General features: G+C 49.4%; 1 protein-coding gene across 5 annotated transcripts in view; it reads left to right on the plus strand.

Moving 5' to 3' along the window:
• The first annotated feature begins 7,623 nt into the window (after window positions 1-7,623).
• The window catches only part of SCMH1 (Scm polycomb group protein homolog 1), a 64,528-nt gene continuing 48,548 nt past the window's right edge, over window positions 7,624-23,603 (plus strand). For 4 of the 5 annotated variants that reach the window (XM_059868855.1, XM_059868858.1, XM_059868859.1 and 1 more), the window contains exons 1-2: window positions 7,624-7,774; window positions 22,150-22,256. The gene's annotated coding sequence lies outside the window, so the exon portion shown is untranslated. The remainder of the gene's footprint in view (window positions 7,775-22,149; window positions 22,257-23,603) is intronic. The other variant, XM_059868857.1, reaches the window with a different exon arrangement.

Raw genomic sequence — 23,603 nt, forward strand, 5'->3', positions numbered from 1 at the left:
TTCCTTCAGCTTCCTGTGCCAAGCATGAAGAGCTCCTTGACCTCAAGTCAAGGAGGTTTTCTGGCCCCCAGAAGACTTTTGTAGCTTTTCTCCCAGCCCTCTTTGTGCTTCTGCAGGCCCTGTCAGAGGCTGACAGCAGAGCTGCTGTGTTGTTCCTGGAATAGCTTTTCCAATGCCGTGTGAAGGATTTAGGTCACTCCTGACTCTTTGCTATTCCCCTTTTTATAAACCCAGTGTCAAGCAGATACACAGAATGACTCTGAAGCTGCCCTGAATGATGCTTTGTGAGACTGAGTCTCTCATCTTGGAGAACGCATTTTTTAGGCTCTCAGGGGTGGATTTGTGGATGGCTCTTCAAATTCAGCAGCTGGACTGGGGCTGTTTAATGGTCCTGAGGGTTTGGCAGCCATAACCTGCCCTGCTCAGGATTTTTGTCACCTGCAAACCTTACTGTCGATTTTATGATTGTTATCACCTTTACTAAAATTACTTCACAGCTCTTTCTAATTTCCTGTCCCAGTAGGAGCAGCACCTCTCCTTCATCTCAGGGCTCTGGCACTGGGCAGAGGCTCTGTCACAAAGTTGGGCACAGCTGATATTTGACATGCCCAGTTGACAGCATTAATGATGTCCTTGCTGGTGCTGGTTCCTCAGGGATTTGTGTCCAGCCTCCCTACCCCACAGTGCTGCCAGGGGGTTACTTAGAACTGCTGGGACATGGCCTGGACCACCATAGATGTTTTCACCATGAGTCTGTCCAGCCAGAGCCACTTTCCATACCAAAAGCCATTCATTTTGCCAGTGTGTAGCTGCAGGAACTCCATTATCCCTCCTAACACTTGACCTGGGTTCATGGTTTCCTTTCTCAAACCATCAGAATTTTGTAAATCCCCAGAGCCTTGGGATTTTCCAAGTTTTCAAGGCTTGCTAAACCTCTTGGTTCACAACTCAAACTTCCCAGCTGACACCTTTGTGTATCCCAGGTTTAGACTTTCCACAGCATCAACCTGAAAACGTTGGATGTCACTGGGCTTGCATCCTCCTTAGAGCAACATGCCAGATTTCCCAAGGAAAACCAGCTGAGCTGGAGCAATATTTCATAGAATCACAGAACCACAGATCAGTTGGGTTAGAAGAGGCCTTAAACACCCTCTGGCTGCACCCCTGCCATGGCAGGGACACCTCCCACTGTGCCAGGTGCTCCCAGCCCCAGTGTCCAGCCTGGCCTTGGGCACTGCCAGGGATCCAGGGGCAGCCCCAGCTGCTCTGGCAATTCCAGCCCAGCCCCTCCCTACCCTGCCAGGGAACAATTCCCAATTCCCAAGATCCCATCCCTCCCAATATGCCATCCAGCCCTGCCCTCTGGCAGTGGGAAACCATTCTCCCTTGTCCTGTTACAGAAAGACACATCCAATGTTCAGTCACAGGTGGACTCTACATCCTGGTTTGTTGATTATGTATTCCTTCAATAAGCTAAAATAATTAACATGATTTTGCATTCTAAAGGGATATTCTGTTCTGAAGGGACTAGAAAGGTATCACACCTGCTGGAGGGTAAGCCCAGCCAGCAGTCAAGGAAGGAGCTGCAAACTATTGGCTGTATTTATTAGGGAGAAAAATTTAGTCAGAAAAATTAAATGAAGATGGAGACTTCCCAGTGAAACTTTGTTTTTAGATACTCAAAATGGTCACATCATTGCAAGAAGAAGAACAGCTGGAATCCATCCTATTTCACTGGAAAAGGAGGGGAAGAAATAGTAAATTGATGATCCTAAATTGATATGTATGTGACAAAGAGCAGTAAGGGCAAACAAATAGCAACATAAATAATAACATTTTATATTGATCAGTGAGTACAAGATGACCCTGAATCTAAGCAATGCCAGAAATTCAATGGGAGGTTTGAGAAAAGATGACTCAAATTGAATCAATACCTTGAGCTGCTTCCTTTGTCCAATAGTTTATTATGATTCTGAAAAATCCCTTGCTTGAAATTTTTTACAGCAATTCGAGAAGCTGAGCAGGTGCTGTGCTGGGGAAAATGGCAAAAAGGAAAGAGGAGAGAAAGTGCACGAGGGGGATTGAACACAAGAACTCCTAAATTAAATTAAATTAAATTAAATTAAATTAAATTAAATTAAATTAAATACCTCAAACGGTTTCAAAGTTTGGGTGGGAGTAGAAAGGTCAAAAACTGATGAAAATTTTCACCCAGCTCAGCCTTGCTGGGTGTCAAGGGACAGGATTTGGGGAGGTGATTTACACTCTCCTACATGCCTTGGGAAGGTTCCCTGTGCTCTCCTGGCACCAGCAAGGCACAGACACCGGGCACGGAGCAGCGAGTGCCCCATGTCCCCACTGCTCTGTCCCTGTGGCCCTGCCCCTTCCCTGCAGCCCAGAGCTGCTGGTTGGGAGCCCACCAGCAGCCCCCTGCTCATGATCCAGCAGAGCAGCTTGTGGTGTCCTGGGAATGGCTTCTCTTTCTGATATGGGGATCAAAGAGGGCTCTGGAGCCGTGAATCCCTGCGGGAGGATGAGAGGTCGGCTGGGATTAAGACATGCAGTAATTTGTGAAGGGTAGAACAGAAGAAATGAGCTATTAGGGGAAGGATTCGTGGCTGGCAGGATCAAAGAGCACCAGTAGGAAATGTTTAGAAGGCGCTGGGAACAAAGGGAATTCAAACCCATATGAGTCTATTAATAGACACAGGAAATTTATTAACAGCGGCAACAAATCAAGTGTTCAATAACTTCCTAAATTCTGCTTTTGCAGAGAAACCAGATCTCTTTTCATAAAGCTGATGAAGGACTTGCAAGACTGCTATTAGGCAAGAAATTTAAACAACATACCTAAAAATAAACTGATATTTTACACCTACACCCAGATAACCCAAACACAATCATGCTTGAAGTGTTGACAGAGGTGTATAGCAGGCTTTGGAAATACCAGACAACAGCTGAGTTAGGACTGAGCTATTGTGACAGCCTGAAATCAGATAATTATGGGTTGTATATTGATATTAAGTAATAATTAGATAATAATTTTGTATTAGAATAACAGAAGGATTATAAATATATCCTTAAGCTTGGTGAGGTGTTAAGCAGCAAAGGTGGGGTAGGATCAAGAAAGCAGCAACTCTGGGAAGAAATTCAGGGTGAGCAAAGCAGACCTGAACTGCAAGGAGTGCCTCTGTAACAGAGGGGGTTTAGCTTAAATTTGGGTGTATATACTGACAGGAATGGGTACATTTAACCAGGACAGGGGGTGCAAGCCCTGGGCGTGGCACAGCGACACCCTGGCACTTTGGACCCAGGCTTGGCATCCACCTGGCATGTGGAAAAGATAGAAATTGTTGCAAAGAACCGTGAGAAACAGGAGAAATAAATCGTGTTACCATGAGAAAATGTGTTCTTTTGCCTCAGGAGGATATTGGGGGCTCAGAGGGGTTTTCAGAGGGCAGCCTTTGTCAGTGCAATTGGACAGGGAAAGGCAGAGCTGCCTGCAAATATCTGGGACATGAGGCCAAGAGATTTCCCACTACCAAGAGATCATTCTGGTATTCACAAAGGTGATTTTCCAGACCATGAAGTCTTCAGAACAAAAATGGACTCTTTTGGGCAGACAGAGCCTGGCAAATTCAACAGCTGGTCTCAATATGAGATTGCTTTGGGAAAGGAAACTTATGGCAGGCCCTGCAAAGTGATCTGCTGATTGTTGGGGCTTTAATCTCTGTAAATAACCTTTTCCTCTGCCTTTTTGAGGCATGGGGAGAAGATTCCCATCTCCCCTCTCCAATAAAGATGTCAGGTCAAAGAACATATCTATGAGAGAAGCAGGAATACTGGGTGCACATGTTCCTTTAGATCTTCCTCCTCTACATCCATCCCTGTGCCCTCTTATTCACCTTTTTATGAATATCAGATTCAGGATAAAAAGGTCATGGACCAGGGGACATTAGGCTTTTTCTTTCAAGCAGAATATGCTCTATATTTTCATCCATGCTAGATTGAGGATCAATTTGTGGCAGAAAGCAAAGTTCATTAATGGGAACACTGCAAATAGTGGGAGCCAGCCTAGGAGGACATTCAATGCCAGATTGCTGCAAGGCACTAATGAGGGAGAAAGAGGGAGGGGAGAAGAGAAGACAGCAGGAGGTTTTCTTCCCAGTCACATTGCCTTATATCTCACTGCACCCTCTCCTCCTGCAGGCCTGCTCCATTGTGTCCAACACCCTGCCCATCAGTGCCCCTCTGAGGGGTTCCCCCCTGGCTGTTCATCCCCAGGAGCTGGCCCAAACCAGGCTGCAAATGTGCTGAGCTTTTCTGGCAATGCTTCAGAATAAATGGCAATCCGTTTCTGCAGCTCATTTCCATTGTAGTATTAATCAAACTGAATTCCTGTGGTGCTCATATGGATGTCATATGTAAATCCCACTGCTCATTCCAAATTAAAGCCAATGGAGAAATTTCACTCCTGTCTCCATCCTGCAGCTCTGAGCTCCTGTGCATTTATTCCATTCGTGAAATCCCGATTACTGTGTGTGGACATGAGGGAATACCAGAGTTGATGACACTCAGGAGAAGTGTTGGTAATACTTGTGAATTTATGGGGAAGGTGCTCAGGTGCAAGGCTGAAGCAAACACACTTCCATGTCCTACCTCAACCAAGTAGTCCACATCTTAAAATAGAAGCCCTCAGCAGCATTTCAAACTGTCCATCCCTCAATGTGTATTTCAGAACAAGAGTTTTTCCAGGCCTGTGCTGGCCCTCAGCAGTGGTCAGTATCACTGTTCAGAAGAAAACATGAGAAACCTCTAAACAGCAGCTCTGGAACAGTTTCAAAGTTTTCTCCCCCACTATTAGAAATCCCACCCTATTTGATGAACTCTATGTCCTTATTTCTAATTTTTTAGTGGTGAGAGACAGGCAAATACAGGTTTAGTTTGCTCTGAGAGTACTGATCCCTCTTTTTTCCCTTTGAGAAGGGAGTCAAAGAGCTGTGGACAAATTGCTGGACCCTAGAAGTTAGCTCCTGATCAGGCAGAAGCTCTTTTGGCCTTGGGTAGGACTTTCAGCCTTGCACAGGCTGAACCAAGTCCAGCATCTGAACTAGGACAGCGTGAGCACCTCCAGGGTGTCCCTGGCCTTCAGTGCAGTTCTGGTCCCTGGGGAGCACTGCAGCCTTCAGCCCTTCAGAACGATGCCATTCACTTCCCCAGAGGAAAAGGGAGGAACACAGGAATGGGCTGAGTGGTTCCAGCCCTTCCTGAAAGGCTGGGCACTGGTGGGAAGGTCCCACCCCGGAGCCCTTGCCCACCCTGTGCCTCCCTGGCTGGCACCAGGCTTGGCAGCGGGCAGTGAGCAGATGAATCACAGCTTGGCCTTCTCTCAGTCACAGATAACAAAGCCACTCACTGCAGGAAGCCACACGTATCACAGAGCTTTCCAGACTCCTCCAAGCCCTGTCCACACCAGGGGTGTTTATCTTCTCATCTTCTTTTGACCTAAAGCACTCCACGGAATCTCCCGGAACAAGAAATCATTGTGGGGAGACTCCTACATCAGCCGTGTCACTACAAGTGCTTTGGAAATTGTTCAGGTGCTTTCTCCCTGAGGAGACGTGTCACACATGTCTGTGTCACTCCAAAGGGATGTAGGAAAATATGTAGGAAAATATATTAGGAAAAAACTCTTCCCTGTGAGGGTGGTGAGGCCATAACACAGATTGCCCAGCAGACAGGGCAGCCCCCTGGAAGTGTCCAAGGCCAGGTTGGACAGGGTTTGGAGCAATGTGGGACAGTGAAAGGTGTCCCTGCAATGGCAGAGAGGTGGCACTGGGACATTTTTCCCTCTTCCAACCCAAGCCATTTTGAGATCCTATGGTTTATCCACTGCCCCACTGAAATACCTGAGTCATGAGACCCAGGTCTACCCCCAGAGACCCACTGACCATTCACTTGAGAATCTTAAAAGATGTGAACTGAATCTCCAGACCACAAGAATCACGGATTGCTTGGGTAGGAAAAGCCCTCTAAGATCAAATCCAACAATTACCCTGGCACTGCCAAGGCCACCACCAACCCATGTCCCCAGCTGTCACATCTATGTGTCTTAAATCCCTCCAGTGACTCCACCACTGCCCTGGGCAGCCTGTGCCAGGGCTGGACAACCCTTTCCATGGAGAAATTTTTCTCAATATCCAATCTAAACCTCCCCTGGCACAACCTGAGCCTGTTTCCTCTTGTACTGTCACTGGGAATTCCCAAGATAAGGGGTGGCAGAGCATGATTTTGGGGTACCATGTGCAGGCTTTGGTGGCTCTACAGGACAGAGAAGGTCCCCAGTGAGGTCCATCTCTGGTCAGGGGACAGCACCGAGGATGCTCATGGGGTCAGCTCACACAGAGTTCTCTCCAGATGGAACCTGGAGATGGTACGTGAAGGTAATGAGGTATAACAGTGGCACAAGGGATCCTTTCAGCTTTAGAGCTCCTTTAGGGAGTCACAGGGGTCTTTGTCTGGGGGGAATTTGGGGACACTGAGCCTCCAAACACATCTGTACACGTGTGGTGTGTCTGGCTGGGATGGCACTGCAGGGACAGGTCCTGCCTGGCTGGGAGGAAAGGGAATATCTGTGGATTGCCTGTCCCCAGCATCTGCTGCGCTGCATGGAGTCCACCCCAGTCAGTCCTGGCTGTCCCCAGTGGGGAGTCAGACAAGGATGGATGTCACTCTGCAGTACCCAGGGGGTCTCTGGTGGGAACAGGGGTCCAGCAGGTCACAGTGGGGTTCTGCTCTGCCCAGAGAGTCCTGGCTGGGCACTGGGGCACCCACTTCCAGGAGTGGAGATCATGGTAGGAGCCTGCCCTGTGCATGTGTCCAGGGTGGGCAGGGGAGGTCTGTCCCAAGGCTGGGGCTCACGGGAGGAGCAAGTCTGTGCTGTCCCAAGGATCCAGGGATGGCACAGGGGGTCTGTCCCCAGGCTGGGGCTTACAGTGAGGGTCTGTCCCCATTGCCCTAAGGGTCCAGGGATGGCACAGGGGGTCTGTCCCCAGGCTGGGGCTCACAGTGAGGGTCTGTCCCCATGCCCCAAGGGTCCAGTGATGGCACAGGGGGGTCTGTCCTCAGGCTGGGGCTCACAGCGGGGGTCTGCCCTGTGCCTGGGGGTCCCTTGAGGGCACCGGGGTTCCTCCCCAGGCACGGTGAGGACACGGCGGGTCTGCCCCGTACCCAGAGTGCGGGTAGGGACGGGGGTCTGTCCCTGCCTGGGGACGGTCCCGAGCGGGCATGGCCGGGGCGGTCCGCGGGGCGCAGCGACGGTGAGGGTTTGTGAGGGCCAGGCCGAGCCGAGCCGACTGGAGTCGAGCCGAGACCGAGCGGAGCCGAGCTTTGCCCGAGCCCGAGCCGAGCTGTGCCGAACCAGAAAGGAGCCGTGCCGAGACAAGCCGAGCCGAGCCGAACGCAGCCGAACCCAACCGATCCCAGCCGAGTGGAGCCGCACCAACCCAGCGAAGCCTCTCCTAGCCTCGGGCGATCAGCTGCCGAAGCCCCGGCGCCGGCCGGAGCCGTCCCGGCGGCGGGGGCGGCGCGGGGCGGGGCCGGGCCGGGCCGGGCCGGGCCGGGCCGCCGGTCCCTCCTCCCCGATCCCCCGCCGCTCCCCCTTCGCTCCTTCCCGTTCCCTCCCGTTCCCTCCCCGCCTCCCTGCGCAGCGCGAACATGGCGGCGGCGGCGGCGGCGAGGGACTGAGCAGCGCCAGCGCTCGGCGGCCGCGCAGGTGAGCGGGTGGCCCGGGGCGGGCGGCTCGGCCGAGCTCGGTCCGGCCCGGCCGGGGAGGCGCGGCGGGGCTCGGGCGGGGGTCGGACCCGCAGTCCGGCCCGGATCTCATCCCTCCTGTCAGCGCGGCCCGGCCGCCGGTTCAGCGCGGTGTCCGGGCCGGGGGCGGCTGTCACCGCCCGCACCTGCTTGTGCCCGTCCGGGACCAGCCCTCCCGGCGGCTGGGCAGCGCCCCGGGGCTCTCTGGCCCCGCGGCTACCCGGCCGGGCTGTGCCTCCCGGGGAAGCCTCTTCCAGGGCTTTGTTGTTCTGCCGGGTGTCCCCGGGCAGGGCCTCGGGCAGCCGCGGTACCGCCTCGCCCCGAGGCCTCGGAGCGGTTCTGGGGCTGGCCGGAGCTGCCCCCTCCCCGGCGCGTTTCGGTGCCAGCCGCGCGCTCCCGGCAGGAAAGGGGAAGCGGGACCGAGCTGCAGGGGGTGGCCCCGGCTGCGGGCTGTGCCCGCGGGGGGTTGTGCCCTTCTCCCCCACGAGTCCTTCGGGGCTCGGTGACACCGTCCTGTCACCCCAGTGTGTGTGTGAAGCTGGTGCCCGGTGCTCCGAGCAGGTCCTGCTGCTGGAGGTAGCAGGGGTGACCCGGGGAGCAGCCGGAGAAATCCCATCACCACCGTGCCTGGGGAAAAGCTGCGCCTCCTTCGCAGCCGCCCCGAGCCGAGCGCTGGGATAGAGCTGGGAGCGAGACAAGATTTGAGCGGTTCGTGCACAGTGAGATGTTTAAAAATAACCCCGGTGACGGCTGGCTCCTGCCGCGCAGGTTTAATCCGCAAGCTCTTTGAAGCTCCCGTGTAAAACTGTGGCAGCACTTTGGAGTGTGGATGACTGGAGGTAGAGCTGGCAAATCCGAGCAGGCAGCTTGAGTTTGGGATGCAGTGTGCAGCTTGGCTCCCTTGAGCCTCGAATTGTTTAGGTTCAGCAGCTGAACATGAAACTATTTCCATGGGGAACGTCGGAATGTGGAGACTCAGCTCTGGGGTCCCCGGCTTTGATTTTTTGGCTGAGTTTGTGTTTACTGTTGTTGTTTATAGCAAACAGCGTGCACTGAGTGGCTGGGAACAGCCATGTGGTCGCTGCAGTTCGCAGCCAGTAATATTGGGGGAAAATGTTCTCCCACCTCGGATGAACGCCTGAGCGCCGGCTGCGGGCTGGGCCTCCTCCTGTCGCCTTCTTCTCTTACTCTCAGCTTCTGCTGGCCAGACTCTGCTGTCCATATGTGTTTGCTGGAATTTTGGGAGTATGGGATAGTGGTGTCATTCCTTGTGCATCATCTCAGGCACTGGCGTGTGGCTTGGTGTTAATATGGGGAACAAAACTCGGCTCATGGGGGTCTCAGCTTGGGACAAGCTGCCATGGTATGCTGCCCTGCATGTGCTGGTGGGTAGTTCAGGATCTGCCCAGCAGATGGTATGAAAATGCAGATGGAAATCAGGGAGTCCCTTACAATGGGCACGAGGGAAATACAGGTATTTCTGTGGTATTTAAAGTGTTTATTTAATTAAAAGTTTGAGTGTGTTCTGTTTGTGAGAGATATGCTGAGTCTTGCTCCTCCTGATTTAGTATTTACATCTTAGCATGCGACAATTCTGCATCTTGATTATCTGCTTTTCTTGGGGCACTTCTGTGGAAACCTGATGAATTTTGCAGGACAATATAGTGTCTATAGGTAAAAGAGGCTGCTAGGGAATTAAATGATGATCTTATTCGTCAGCTGGTTGTGCTTCAGTCTAGACAGCTGTGTCCCTGCCCTATGTCTGATTTAAAGGAATGTCTGAAACTTTGTTTCATAGTCTCAGACATCAGGAACCTCCAGAGATGTCCTGGTTGTTTCCCAACCCTGGGTAAGGTCAGGTAGACTTCTAAACCCTTTTAAGTTCTTCATGCTGGCAATTCCATATCCTGTGGAGGTGATGTATGCCAACCCTTAGGCCTCCCCATCATTAGAGAGATTTTTTGGGGTGTTTAATCCAAATCTTTGTCTTGCACTTTAAACCTGCTCTTTTTCTGATGTCCAGAGCTCATGGAGAACACCTTACTCCCCACATTGCTCCACTTCCTACATGTCTGCAGCTCAGTTAGAAGCATTTGAAGACTTCTTTTTCCTCTCCCTGAGCTGAGCAAGATCAGTTTCTCTGTTCTTCTCACGTGGGCATGTCAGCCGAGCTGACCTCTGTCTCTGACTTGGGTGCTGCTCCCATTCACACTTCACCTGAAGTGCCATGGTCAGTCAGAACAGGACTCTGCAGGGCAGTTGTAATAAGCTGGGCCCAAATGACCCCGTTTTGGGTATGTCTCAGCACTGTTATGTGACAAGGACTGCAGATCACATGTTTGCCCATTTGTGCTTTTAACTGTGTGTTTGTGACAGGACTTGGCGTGCTTGGTGAGCTCCAGTTTGCAAATCTGGAGTAGCATGCTAGCAACGTGAGCTCAGAGCTGTGCTGAGTTAAACCTTGGCATGTTTGGGACTCTTGTTTGAGCTGTAATGTTTGCATCTAGGACCCTTTTCTCCTTTTCTTTTCCTTGCCTGCTACTGAATTGCAGTTTTTGCAATGAGACAAAAGGTTTTTGAGTAGTCTATGTAAGTAGTCTATTTAAGTTTGAGAAGTTTCCTGACAAGGAGGGGTCCCTGAGAAGTGAGGGAAGATGCATTAAGGACAGAGCAGCAACTCTGGCTGCCAGCTTCTCTTGTGAGGTGGTTAATCTACTGCATATATATAATTCAGAGGCATGCCAAGGTAAAAATCATCTCCACAATTGAACTCTGAGTCTAGAAGAACTGTAACTCTGACCCCTCCTTCACCCCAGCACTACATCCAGGTGTAGCACCTGCGCTCCAAGCTGGGACATCAATGCTTCATCCCACTTCATTTGCAGGATAGCACAGCCTAATCCTAAAGGAAATGCTTTTTCTGGCTTTAATACAGTTGTAAAAAATCCCTTTCTCACCCAGCTTAAATATCTACCAGTGGAAGCCGTTATAGAACATTTGGACTATGTTTAACCTGATAGTACAAGTCTGAGAGCAGCAGGAAGCACAAGAGATCTTCCCTGTGTATGTATCACCAGGTCTCAATGGGCTTGAAGTGAACAAATCCAGTGACTTGAACTAGTGGTGTGTCAGCATGGTGTGTGGAGGGGACACCTGAGCACTGGATCTCAGCACCTCCTCCTCTTTGCAAAGCTGTGCTCTGTCCTGGGTGGCAATCTCCCTTAGCAGGACACTTCAGAGGTGATTTCAATTGTGAGCAGAGGGAGGGATCAGTACAGGGACATCACTACAGCCTGGCTGGTGCTGAAAACACTTAATTCCCAGAGATCTGTATTTTCATTCAGTTCCTTTTAAAAACAGAGTAATACTTAGCTCTTTTACCGAGGTTTCTTACACACACCACCTCTAGCAGATTTAGACACTGTGATACACAATTTGCAGTCTTCACTCAGGCACCTACCAAATGTTTCTGCCTCTCTAGCAGGGATTTAAGCAAAGTTTGTGCGTGCCTCTGCTCTTACTGGGCTGAATCTCACACTTTTATGCAGACTCATCCTGAGCAAAAAATCAAGAATTTGGCTGAGAACTGAAGGAAAAGATGAATGTCTGTTTTGCTGCCTCTACTGTTTGCGTGGCAGCCTCATCCAACAGGCCAGATGGACAGGTGATGTCTGGGGAATCTAAAGCACTTGGCTTCCTGAGAGCTGCCTTGATCAGCAGAGGGAAGTGGCCCCTGCAGCTCCACAGCCTGGTTGGTAATATGTCACTGGAGATGAGGAAACAGAGCACAGTCAGTGTGGTCACTGCCAGCACAAGGGAGCTGACGTGGGAATTCAGGCAGGACTGTTTTTCCCTGGCACATGCTCGTGCTTCTGCCGCTCTCCATTTCTTGCTCAGAAGTTTTTTCTGTTTGCATTAGGAATTGAATGGTGTTATCACCAGTCAGAAATGAAACTCTTGCTGGAGGTGCCTCCTCCCAGCCAATGTGCTCGGAATTACCCAGCTCCAATTAGCTTGTACATTTTCCAGACTGCCACAGTGGGAACAGCCCAGAAACCTCCCTGTGGCTCGCGTTTGTTTTCAATAACGGAAACTGTAGGAGTGGATGCCTTGGAAATTTGCAAAGTTCAATCTTTGCCCATTGAGTTTTCTGCAATTCCTCCCCTCTCCTGGCCCTTCCAGGTTTCACTGGACACTGGTCCAGGTCCTTTCTCCTAGATATTGTGGCAAGTGAACAAGTTTGGTTCATTTCTGGAGTGACATCTGCTGCAATTTGCTTGGGGGTGGAGGGAAATAGGTGCACCCTTCTGACTCCTCAGGGTGCTGCTGATGTTTGACTCCAGGAAAAGATCCTTTCAGGAAAAATAGGTTTTATGTCTGGGGGGAGCTGGGGGACACTTACAGTGTTTGAGTTCAGTGTTGGCAGAGGCTGCACAGGGTGAAGCCCATCTGTACTCCACCGAGTGAGCCACAGTCCCATCGGCTGCTGCTTGCAGTCCCCTCGTGCTGGAACACCTGCTGCCAGTGCCTGACCAGCTTCCATCTGCTCTGCCCTCCCCTGTGCCACTGCTGCAGGTTGTCCCTGCTCCTGGCCTCCTTCCCTTCCCATTTGGAGCAGCCCCTGCCTCCTCCCCCCATGCTGGGCCCTCAGCAGTGGGATGCATGTCCAGCTGTGTCTGCGGTGAGCGGGAGGGCAGCCTGTGTTCCCTGTTCCTCCTCGCTCCCTCCTGGCTGTGGGAGCCTCCCTGGGCTGCTGCCAGGGCCTGCCTGCCCTCTCTGTGTCCCTGCAGCTGTGGGGAAGCCAAGCCAGGCCAGGCCAGGCCAGGGCAGGGGCCAGGCTGGGCTGCACACTCCGTGGGGGACACAAATGAGCAGCAACTTTAGGATGGCTCATTGTCATTGACAGCCTTATATGTGTATATCCATCTTAAATATTCAGAGAATTTTCAAAAGCAACCCACGTATAATCACTGAATTCTGACCTGTCTACAGCTAGTATTTTGACTCTTTAGTAAAACCCAGGATTTCTACTGAATTATGCTGGACTTGCATTTCACTTCCAGCCATTCCTATAATAGTTAGAAGGAATTAACTTCTGGAGTTGTCTTCTTCATAGACAATCAGTAGTGGATGGTTACTCCATAGCTCTTCTCAGAGAGGAGGGACTTTGGGGCAGGAACCCCGGCTTAGCTCTGGCTCTGGGTGGCACAAAATGTCCCCACAGTGCAGTTGAATGTCCCTGATACCAGCTGGTCTGCAGAGGTGATGGCTCAAGGTGAGGGTTGGTACCTGAGCTCAGGCTGAATGCACTGGGGGAACTCTGCAGCATGCTGAGCATCTCCCAGCAGTGCTCCCTCCCTGCACTCGCTGCTGCAGGGCCCCTCGCTCCCCACTTGTGCCTTTCCTGCCCAGCTGCAACACATAAGGTAGGAGAAATTTCTGCTCTATTCTTGTTAGTTAAGTGAAGGAGAGGAGTAGAGAGCAGGCAGAAGAGCTGATGGAGTCTGATGTGGACCGAGGAGGAAGTTGTACCAATTCTACTTTCTAAAAATAAATTGAGTGGCTGTTCACACAGCCCAGAAACTGCTGCTCTCTGTACGCTGACTACTGTGGTTGCTTTTTTTTTTTTTTTTTTGTCTTTTTACAGCAAATCTTAGATGCTGCAGTCCATTAAAATTGTGCAGTGGCTGTGTGATCCGGGAGATACCTATGCAGAAAGTCTTGTGGTTTCAGTGTTTCTAGAAGTGACCTTGAAGGATCACCCATACATAATGTTTCCTGGAGGTTTCTCTAGAGTGTTCTAAGATTTCCAGTGACGGTGATTCCTACTTCCCTCAGCAGTTCACTCCAGTGCCTGGCTATTCTGAGATTAAGGAGCTTTGCTTGATTTCAGGCTGGTATTGCTGTACTTTAACCCCATCATTTTGATATTTCACCTTCTCTTCTGGCAAGCTACCAAGAGAAGAAAAATGCTGTACTGCTTGTAATGTACAGATGACATTATCCAGAGGATATTGACCACTGATGGGCAGCAGGTATCAGTTCCACCACCTAAGGGTTCACCTGAAGCTCTTAACTCTTACCACAAGTGGGGTAAACCATGGCAGCTGGCTGACCTGGCTTGTCACTTGACTCCTGAGGTCATTTGTCGTTGCCGCAGCCCCACACTGGAGGTTTTTACATAGCTGTACAGTGCCACATCTCCTCCAGCATGGCAGGAGGTAGCAGCTCACTTGATGGTGAATTGCTGTGCCTGGAGAGGGCAGGAGGAGCTTGTTTCCCTTGGGCATTATCCAAGCCCTGCCCTGTAGATCTGGGCAGTGCCACTGTTGTTCCTGCATTATGGTGGGGTTGAGAGATGGCTTTTGAATCTTGGCTCCTTTTCCATCACCATGAGCTTTGGTCACGTCTTGCACACTGCTGGCAGAGTCTCAGCTGTGTGTGTGTGTGTGTGTGGTAGTATCTGTTCAGCATTATCTTGTGCCTGACCAGAGGACTCAGTGTGTTCTGGGGCTGCTCAGTTATTTCATATTGTTGTCAGCTGGAAAATCTGTAAATGCCCTGTGATATTTTATATCTTTATAAGCTGTACAAAATGTCCAGCAGGTACTTGAATGTCGAGCAGATAGAGTCTGTAAGAGTGCCTTGTTTTCATTAGCTCCTTGGCAGACACTGAACATACTTGCAGAGCTGCAGGATGGACTTTTGGTTGCTTGTGGTCATGGTTTGGGTTTTTTTATTGGCATCTACCGTGTGCTGCACAGGAAACAGTGAAGGGCCTCACTGGATATTTTTTAGTTGTCCAAACTCTTGGCCCTTCAGGAATATAAAGCAGCCTAACAACTATTTCTTTACATAATTAACAGCAATCTCTTCAGGAATTCCTGCAAGAACTGGCTAGCGATTTTTCCTCTCTGGGAGTAATTCTCCTGAGCTAATAATTCTGTCTACATCTAGATTGTTCTTTCTTTTGTTATTAAAATTGAGTGTCATTTTGATGGGCATGTTATACTTTTTCTGTATCCAGACTTTGTACCCAGTAGAGGATATTTCTATTTGATAGATACATGGTTTTGATTACTGGGATTTTATCTTCTTAAGTCACAGATGAGACCAGAGTTAAACACAGGGTAAAAATAGCAAGCAGTAATTAATACCCATCCTCAGTGAGCCTGGCTCTTCTGGTTTCTCTTGACATGTTGCACTGTAGCAATTTCCTTTCTTTTTCCTAAGAAATAGATGAATTAATATCTCTCTACATGAGTGAGAAAATAAAACAAAGATGCTTGTTTCCTGCCCTGGCACACCGTTCCCTCCGGGGTACAATGAGTTTGAGGAGCTCTTCTCCTGGGCAGCCCTTTGCCTTGATTGGGCTGGAGCAGACCAGGCACCAGGAGGAATGGCTCCCTTCACATCCTTCCCTCCCCAGACATCCTTCTTCCCCTCTCTCAGGTCTGGATTATCTCTGTCTCAGTGCTCCAAGCAGCAGAGACTGACTCCTCTTCCGCTCCAACAAGGGTAAATCCAGGTTTTGTGGCTCTGCTCCATACCCTGAGGGTTTGGAGATTTTATCTTTCTCATTTCTTTAGCAGATGGGGCAGATCAGTAGGAACTATTTCTCATCTGTCCTTTGTTTGCATAAGAAGAATCAGCTGCTGGAAGGGTTGGAGGGGAGTCTGGCTGTGCTTCCTGCCAGGGAGACCCTGAGTTTTGTCACTCTAAGGGTAGATTTTTATATATACACATACATTAAAGGGGTGTCCTGTGAGAGATCAGGTTCAGGAGGGCAGAGGGAGTTGCATTTGGAAGGTTTGGGAAGATTGGCTATATGGATGTTGAGTCAGGGACAGGGATGTGTGTGTGGATCTGTGAAGGATTCAGCCTTGAGTGTGACTGGAGTTGTGCCCCCCTCCTTCCTCCCCTTTGTCATGAGGGACATGTTTGTGTTGGTGCTGGACCTCAGGAAGGTAGGAAATGCTTAACTCCTTGGAAGGTCATTCCTTTGTGCTGGATGAGGAAAGAGAGCACTTCAGGCACTCCAGGAACACGCTCAGCGATTGCTTTGATGCCATGTGAGGCTTGAGGATGAGTTTTCATCCCTGTATTTTCCCAAGGGATATTGCTAAGCATTCCATTTAATTGCTGGGGTTGGTTATAGAAGGAAAGGAGAAGGAAAATGCAATTGTAGGTATATGTAACCATCATCATCCCCCATGCCTCAGTATTTAGGTAGTTAGAGAGTGGTGATTTTGTCCCTCACCTTTTCTTCAGGGCTGGTTTGTTCTCCTCTGCTCCCTGAGCTCTCATCTCCCTCCTTGCCATTTCAGTGGAAACCCTTGCCCCGTGTGTCTCTCCCTGAGGATCACCCTCCTCCCTTGTGCTTGTGAGATGCAGGGTACTTTAAGTGATTGGGTCATCTCCTTCCCCTCTCTTTGCAAAGTTTTCCTCATTTACATTTCTGTTGTGTCCCCTCATTACCATCCCTTTGGTTTTTTATTCCCCCTCAAGCTGCCTTTCCCTGTTTATGGTCTCCTGAGGATGTTCTGCTGTAACTTTATCAAACTTACATTACTAGAAATAGTTAATGCAAAATTTTCTTTGAGGAGTTCTCACATCCTGCTTGCAGCATCACTGCACAGTCTGTCTTGACATTTCCAATAAAGACACAACTGGAAATCAGTCCTTTCCTTCTGGATTGCCTCCTGTTTCTCCTTCCATAGGAATACATTGTCCTCCCATATCTTCCATGCCATAAAGAGGTTATTTTTTAACAGAGTCCAGTAGAGAATTAAGGATAAGGTTGATTAAACATGTTAACATACATATATCTGCTGGGTATCAACCAGAGACCCATGAAGAGTTTACACACTGGAGCCCTTTCTGGGGCCACATCCATCACCCCTGTAACTGCTGTCTGGGAAAGCAGCCACAGCTGACTCTGCAAGGGGGCTGTACTAGCCTGTCTGGGGGTGATATGGAAACCATGCACTGGTTTTTAATGTACTCCTGTTTAAATTCTTATTTAAAGACTTTGAAGCATCCTGTTATGTGCTTTTGTGAGGGGTGACTTTGTAAGTGCCCTGGGCAGAATCCCATTTCAAGGTCTCCTGTAAGCCATCTGCTTTCAGTAATAGCTCTTGGCTTTGGCATGTGGCTCAGTGCAGGCTGAAACAGCCACATGGCTGCAGAACTTTCTGTACTGCCTGCATCAGTTTGGGCTTCCCACTATGCCTGCACAGGCTGGTGCATCAGTCCTGTCCTCCAGGTTCACCCTCCAGCTTGTCCCCAGGCAAGGGGGGCATGACCCAGCACAGGGGTGTGGGGTGCACCATGTCCTGCACCTCTCCATATTCTGAGGTTGCCATCAAAGGAAACTCAGGCACCTGCAGACCTGGCCTGTGGTCTGGTTCCCAGTCACCAGGTTGTCAGGGAATGGTCAGAATATGCCAGGATCAGGCTACAGAGCCCCATGTGTGATAAATCTTCTCTACTTCCAGTTGTCCTCAGTGGATTGGGTACACTGCTGTGCCAGTCTATAACCCAGGCCATTCCTCTTCTAAAGTCAGGAGATTTTAACTTTTAGCTGTGGGAGTCCTGCTGACACGAAATAGCTGTAACACAGATGGTTCAGTGTTAGAAGCAGCAGCCTTGGGCACACAGACTTAGTTCCTTGCTTTGGCATGTTCTTCCCATATGGCACTGAAGTCCATCAGTGCTTTGCTTTTCTATATGTAACAGGCACCTTACCTGCCCAAAAAGCAGATCTCTGTGTGAAGTTTTGTTACAGTGCATTTGGGAGAGTTCCATGGAGGTACAGTCAGAAGTGTCTCTGCTTAACACCCAGAAACAGATCTGCAGCTTTTCCCAAAACTCCTTCAGAGCAATCATGGAGAGCAGTGGTGTTGGTGGCATCTTTCACACTGGGATGTGGGACATGGGCATTGCTCAGCTCAGAGGGAGAACCTCAAAGTGACTTCAACAGTAGGACCAGCCATGAAGGATTTGCTGAAATAATTGTGGATCACAGTGAAGCTTCCTCACCCCCAGCTGTTACCACAGGGGATCTGTATGATTAGATAAGGTCTGTGCCACATGAGCACGAGTTCAAGGTGGGCCACTCCAGTGGGAGGCAGCCTTGGACATGGTTCTGTCTGGGGAGGAGCAGCACAGGATCCTGTGAGTGCTGTGAATCCCTGCCCATGTCCAGGGGGTTGGAACAGGAGGATATCTGAGCTCCCTTCTGACCCAAACCACTCCATGACTCCCACGTTCCCTGCATGGGAAGGCTTTAGGTTTTGCACTGTTTTCTTTCTATTAGAGTGGGTGGGAAACCAATACCAGTCTTAAAAGCAGCTCTGATTTTTCAGCAGTGTGTGGACTTCTCAGAGCAGTTGAGCCCCATCTTTCCAGGGAGGGGAAAGGGCTAGAGTGCTCCCCCCCTCACTACAGAAATGGCAGCCAGGGAGCTGTAACTCCCAGCTCATCAGTAAACATGTCTGTGCTGAGAAAATTCATCCTGTTAAGGGGCTTCCTTTAGCAGACTCAAGTCAGATTATCTTATTTGTCTTTTATTTGAAGCCCTTTCATCTCTCCCTTTCTCTCAGCCTGGGTATCCTGTTCCTGGAGTGTGCCAAATATGTTGTCTTTATTGCAGCCTCTTCAGTCTTTGTGGAGAGCAGGGTCTGCTCACAGTGATATGTGTCAGGATGGTTTTGGTTTGATCCAAGGCCCATGCTGGTTTTGTTGGGGTGTTTTTCGTTTTGGTTTTGGTTTATTTTTAATGTGGGTTGGTTTTTTGGGGTTATTTTTGCATAGGGAAGGAAATCTTTATTGAAATCCTGCAATGTTTTATTTAATTTCTTCCACAATCATGAGCAGTGGTAACTGTTGTAGCTTTGCTCACAGTGGTGGTTTCTCTCACTGGTCCCTGGTTTTTGTACTCACCCTGAGGGTGATCTCTTGAGCTTGACTCTGCAGTGTCTGGTGGTCCAGCTGCCATTTCTGGAAGGCTGACTTATCTCCTCTCCCCACCAACCTGAAGGTGTTCAAAAGGAAGTCATAAAATCAATATTTTCATTGTAGAAACATGGTCTATCCAAGTATTTCATGTGTTTTTGTCTTTTAAAATATGTACTCCCCTGAGACTCAGCTCAGGGGCTGAGGAAGTGTGTTCCTTGTGATCACATCTTCGAGACACCTCAGTGTGTTAACACAAGAATGTGTTTGTGAGGAGCCTGTCATGAAGTCTGGAGTTCATCGGTCCACTTCTTACATGACAGAAGGATAAAATTAATTCCAGAGAATGAGAGATGTTGGAAATGACAGAAAATCCTTCTGGTAGAAAGAGGAGTAATGGTGTACAGCCATCAGGTATTTCAGATCACACGAGGGGATCAGTACTGCAGATGGAAATACCAGCATTCATTGTACAGTGTTACTTAAAAATATTCCCTGGTATGAATGTAAGGGCTCTCCTGACCTGATGAGGGGAGATGCTGATGCTTCCAGGGGTGCTGTATGTTCATCAGCCTTTGTTTGGAGCTGCAAAAAATGTGTCTTTGCACAGGAAGGAGAAATAAAACTCCAGTCTTGCTCAGGAAGAGGGTAACAGAGAGGTGGAAGGAACTCAAATCATTAATTAAGATAAATTCTGACTCACCTTTTCAAACTTGGAAGCTGACCACTCCTGAGAGTTTACTGCAGGTCCCACGTAAGCATTCATTTGGCATTTTGGTTTAGGACTCCTTGCCTGCATGTCTGGCTCTGAGAAGGCTGGTGCTCAGTCCTGGGAGCTGGTCTTTGGCTTCTGCCCAGGAAAGGGGTCAGTCAGCTGGCTCATCAGAGTGCCTTGAGAGCAAGAACTGTGGTTTACACCAGCAAAAGTTCTGGTGTCCACAGGTCAGGCAGAAATCAGAGGAGCCAAGTCCAGTGGGAAAACTGAAAGAAGAGTCAGATTTTGCACTGTCAGTCCTCTGATTTCATCAGGTAGGCTGAAAGTGCTTTTCTTTCTGCACCATAGACATTAAAAATGGCAAAAAAAGGTGTTAAATGAGCAAGCAGGCTGAGTTTGGAAAAGTTTCTTCCCCTAGAGGGTCGTGGGGCACTTAACAGGCTTCCAGGGAATGGTCATAGTTCCAAGGCTGCCAAAGCTCAAGGAACATCTGGAAAATGCTCTCAGGGACAGGGTGGGATTGTTGGGGTGTCCTGTGTGGGATCAGGAGTTGGAATTGATGATCCTTATGGATCCCTCTCAACTCAGGATATTCTGTAATTCACATTATCTGCTCATCATGTGCCTGATTTTCTGCTTGGGTTGGGATGGCACTGGATGTGCCTGTGTAGTCACATAGGGGCTTCCAGAATGGAGCTGAAACATTCCAGCAGGGAGGCTGGACTGGCAGCACTGCCATCACCTGTGACAGGCAGGAGCTTACAGGACTGCCCTCACATTTCCTGAGGGAATTTGTAGGGGACAGCTCTTTACTGCTGGAAACATTGATGGTGTTTGATGGAAACATCACTGTGAAGAAAACCTCAGCTGAAGCAAAGGTTGCATGGAAGGGATTTTTAGTGGCTACAGTGGTTGTGGTGCTCCAGACCTGTGCTTTTGTGGGAAACAAATCAATGGCTGCAGGCACTTTGCATCATGAGAAACTGTCAGGATTCTCTTGTGGCAGCCCCATGGGATTTCCAAGAAGCGTCATTCTCACAGTCCTCTGTCAATATGCAGAGTTTCCTTTTTTTTTCCCCCCAATCCTAATCTGTGGGTATGTATCTGACCTAATAAAACCATTTTCCAGCTTCACTGTTGGTGGTTTTCTTCCTCTTGTCTCTGAAAGCCTCTGGCCTGCTGGCAGTGGCATTGTCCAGTGAGGTTTGAAGCTTGGCACGCTGTCAGCAAACCTTCAGGTTCCCTTTCAATCAAACATGGGAGTGCTGAGATCCGACTTGGACTCCATCCCAAGGTTCACCATAATCATCCTTGTATAATAGGAAGTCCAAACAACCCCAGGAAATAATTCAGATGTGACTGGTGCCTTGAGTGGAACAAAGAAGTGCCTAGGAGAGACATTAAGAGCCTCAGCTCTAACTCTTTTGATAATTATGCGCTCCGAAGGAGCAGGGGCTTTGGAGATAAAGGGATTACATGCATCTCATGAGGGATGGAAAGATGGGACAGCATCTTCCATCCACATTTTCTCATTTTTGTTTTACTGATATTGCCACTGCCACATTTTGTGGAAGAATATTGCAGAGTAGGCTCCCCTCTAACCCTGCAGTTGCCTTCCAAACTGGCACAGGTAAATTGAATCTGACTGCCCTTAGGGATGAGCTTTTGGCAAGAGCAGTGAGGGGAGAACTTAATTAGATTAAGATGCATTTCCGCAGTGTTGCTGAGGGCTGTGCGGTGCTGGAGGAGCTGGGGATGCCCTGGGATGCTCTTCCAGCCCTGCCTGCCTGAGAAAAAGGAAAATGCATCAAAGGTGTGAATCTCAGTGTAACCCAGCACAGAGCCCAGCAGGCTGTGAACAAACCATGTCCTGAGCTGGTGTCCTGCCCCTGGCTGTGGGCTGGGGTCAGCAGCCTGGCAGGAGGGCAAGGGCTCAGCTTTTCCTTGCCCCAGCACAGCAGCTGAGGCAGTGATGTGGTGGGCAGGGTTTGGCTGGGCACCCAGCCTTTGTTCAGCTCTTGCTTGAGGCCTGGGTACTGATGGCCCATGGGTCTCATGCTTTGATACCCTTACAAGTGCTGGTTTGCTTTTCAATGTCTGTGTCATTTCTAAGGTTACTTGTTTACTTCTCTTGATAACTTCCTCCATAAGGAAGTTGCATGTCTGTTAATTTCCAATGAACTGTTCCTTCTCCCTGGTATATACTTGGGAGGTTTTTACTTTTGTAGGTTTGCTCTGCTGCACTGGGAAGGGATAATTTGGAGTCCCCAGTTCTCTCTCTTCATGCTACTCATTATTTTATATGCCTCTCCTGTGGTCTCTCTCCTTTTCATTACTAATCAGGTCTAGTCTTTTCAATCCTCCTTTGTGTGATAGTTTCATTTTACAAAAGCTGAACTAGTTTCTATCAGCTCAGTTGATGTGATCTTACTCATATCAAAGGTGTTTAACAGCCGCAGTCCCGTGTACTCACTGCAAGCTGAACTTAAATTGTGTCAAGTTCTGTGCTGCTTTGTGAGTGCAAGTGGGAATGTTTGTTACAGCTGTCTTTAAATTTAAATTTGGATGTTTTAAATGAATTAAATATGAACATGAATAATGCAGCTGGTAACTTAGCCTTTCTGCAATTAAATGCAAACTTTTTCATTTTGTCTCTCTGCTTTCAGGTTTTGCTATGCCGCAGTGTTTGTACTGACTCTGCTGTCTTGTAGGAGTGATGGGGAACTAGAGCCCATGACAGTTCAGTGGAGCCCTTGGCACTTTTGATATCTTGGTGAGTGAAAGTTGTTTGAAACTCTGGGAGAGGCACTTCATCTGCTCCTAAAGGCAGCAAATTAGTTGGTCTTTTTACGTTTTTAAGGTAGCATCCTGCTGAAATGAATTTGCACATTGATCTGTCCTTTGAGGTTATAAATTCTGGAAACCAGCACTCTGTAATGCTGTAGTTCTCTGTAATGCTTGGGAGATTATCTTGATCTCCACAAGCAGGAGAAACACAGCTTTTGAAAACAAGGGGAGTTTGAACTCTGGTGTGCAGCTCTGTGCAAGTGTCAGGCTCTGGAGATGGAGCATTGCAGCATGTGCTGGGCTATGGAAATCTCAAAGGCTTTATTTGATGCAACAGTAGGATTGTGTCCTTTGTGCCATGGGTCCAGCCAGCAGGTCCTTATCAGGGCCATGTCTGTGCTTGAGGTGATTCTGGAAGATCTGTCTCTGTGGGTAGCCTGGTTTTCCCCTTGGATACCAGTCTGTACCTTCTGCTATTTATTACTTTCACATTTTTTCAGTCTTCAGTCCCTGAATGGAGTAAAGGTCGCATCCATTGGTACCATGGTGCTCCTGTCCACAGGTGCCTGTGGGCTTGTCTGTTCTGCCTTTGACTTTCTTCTCTCTGCACTGAATTCTCCTCACTGGGGCATTTCAGCCTTGTCAAAACCTGTAGAGTGATTCCTCTTGCCATCCAGTCTGTTGTCAGTGAGATAAAGTCCCTGGGTGTTTCAGGCTGGAAGGAGCTTTTGGAAGTTGTCTGGTCCAATGCTGCTTGCAGAGATGGGCTGACTTTGAAGTCAGAGTCAGATACAAGGTGAGATCAGGCTGGCAGGGGAGGGAGCTACTGATGTTTGGAGTATCTCCAAGGGTGGAGATTTTACAGTTCCTCTGGGCAACTATAAATTACAGTCAGTGGAAATCATCAATTCCCAAGCCCTGTGTTAGAAAAGCTCAGGGGCAGCAGAGGGACAGCTCCTGTCTGTGCTCCCTGTGACCAGGGACAGGACCCAAGGGAATGGCTGGAGCTGTGTCAGGGGAGGGTCAGGCTGGATATGAGGAAAAGGTTCTTTCCCCAGGAAATGGTCATGACCCTAAGCCTGCCAGAACTCCAGGAGCATTTGGACTCTCAGATACCCCCAGGGTGGGACTGTTGGGGCTTCTGTGACAGGTCAGGGGTTGGATTTGATGATCCTTGTGGATCCCTCCCAGTTGTGATTGTACAGTGTCTGTCTCCATGGCTGAAGAAGGGCATCCCTGCATCCTAGGGCAGGAGCTGTCCCTGTCCCTGTCCCTGGGATGCAGTAAGGCTGGTGGCTCCCATCTGGCTGTGTAGGTCCAGCTGCCCCTGGGG

This window comes from Haemorhous mexicanus, chromosome 27, assembly GCF_027477595.1.
Source record: "Haemorhous mexicanus isolate bHaeMex1 chromosome 27, bHaeMex1.pri, whole genome shotgun sequence".
Lineage (NCBI taxonomy): Eukaryota > Metazoa > Chordata > Aves > Passeriformes > Fringillidae > Haemorhous > Haemorhous mexicanus.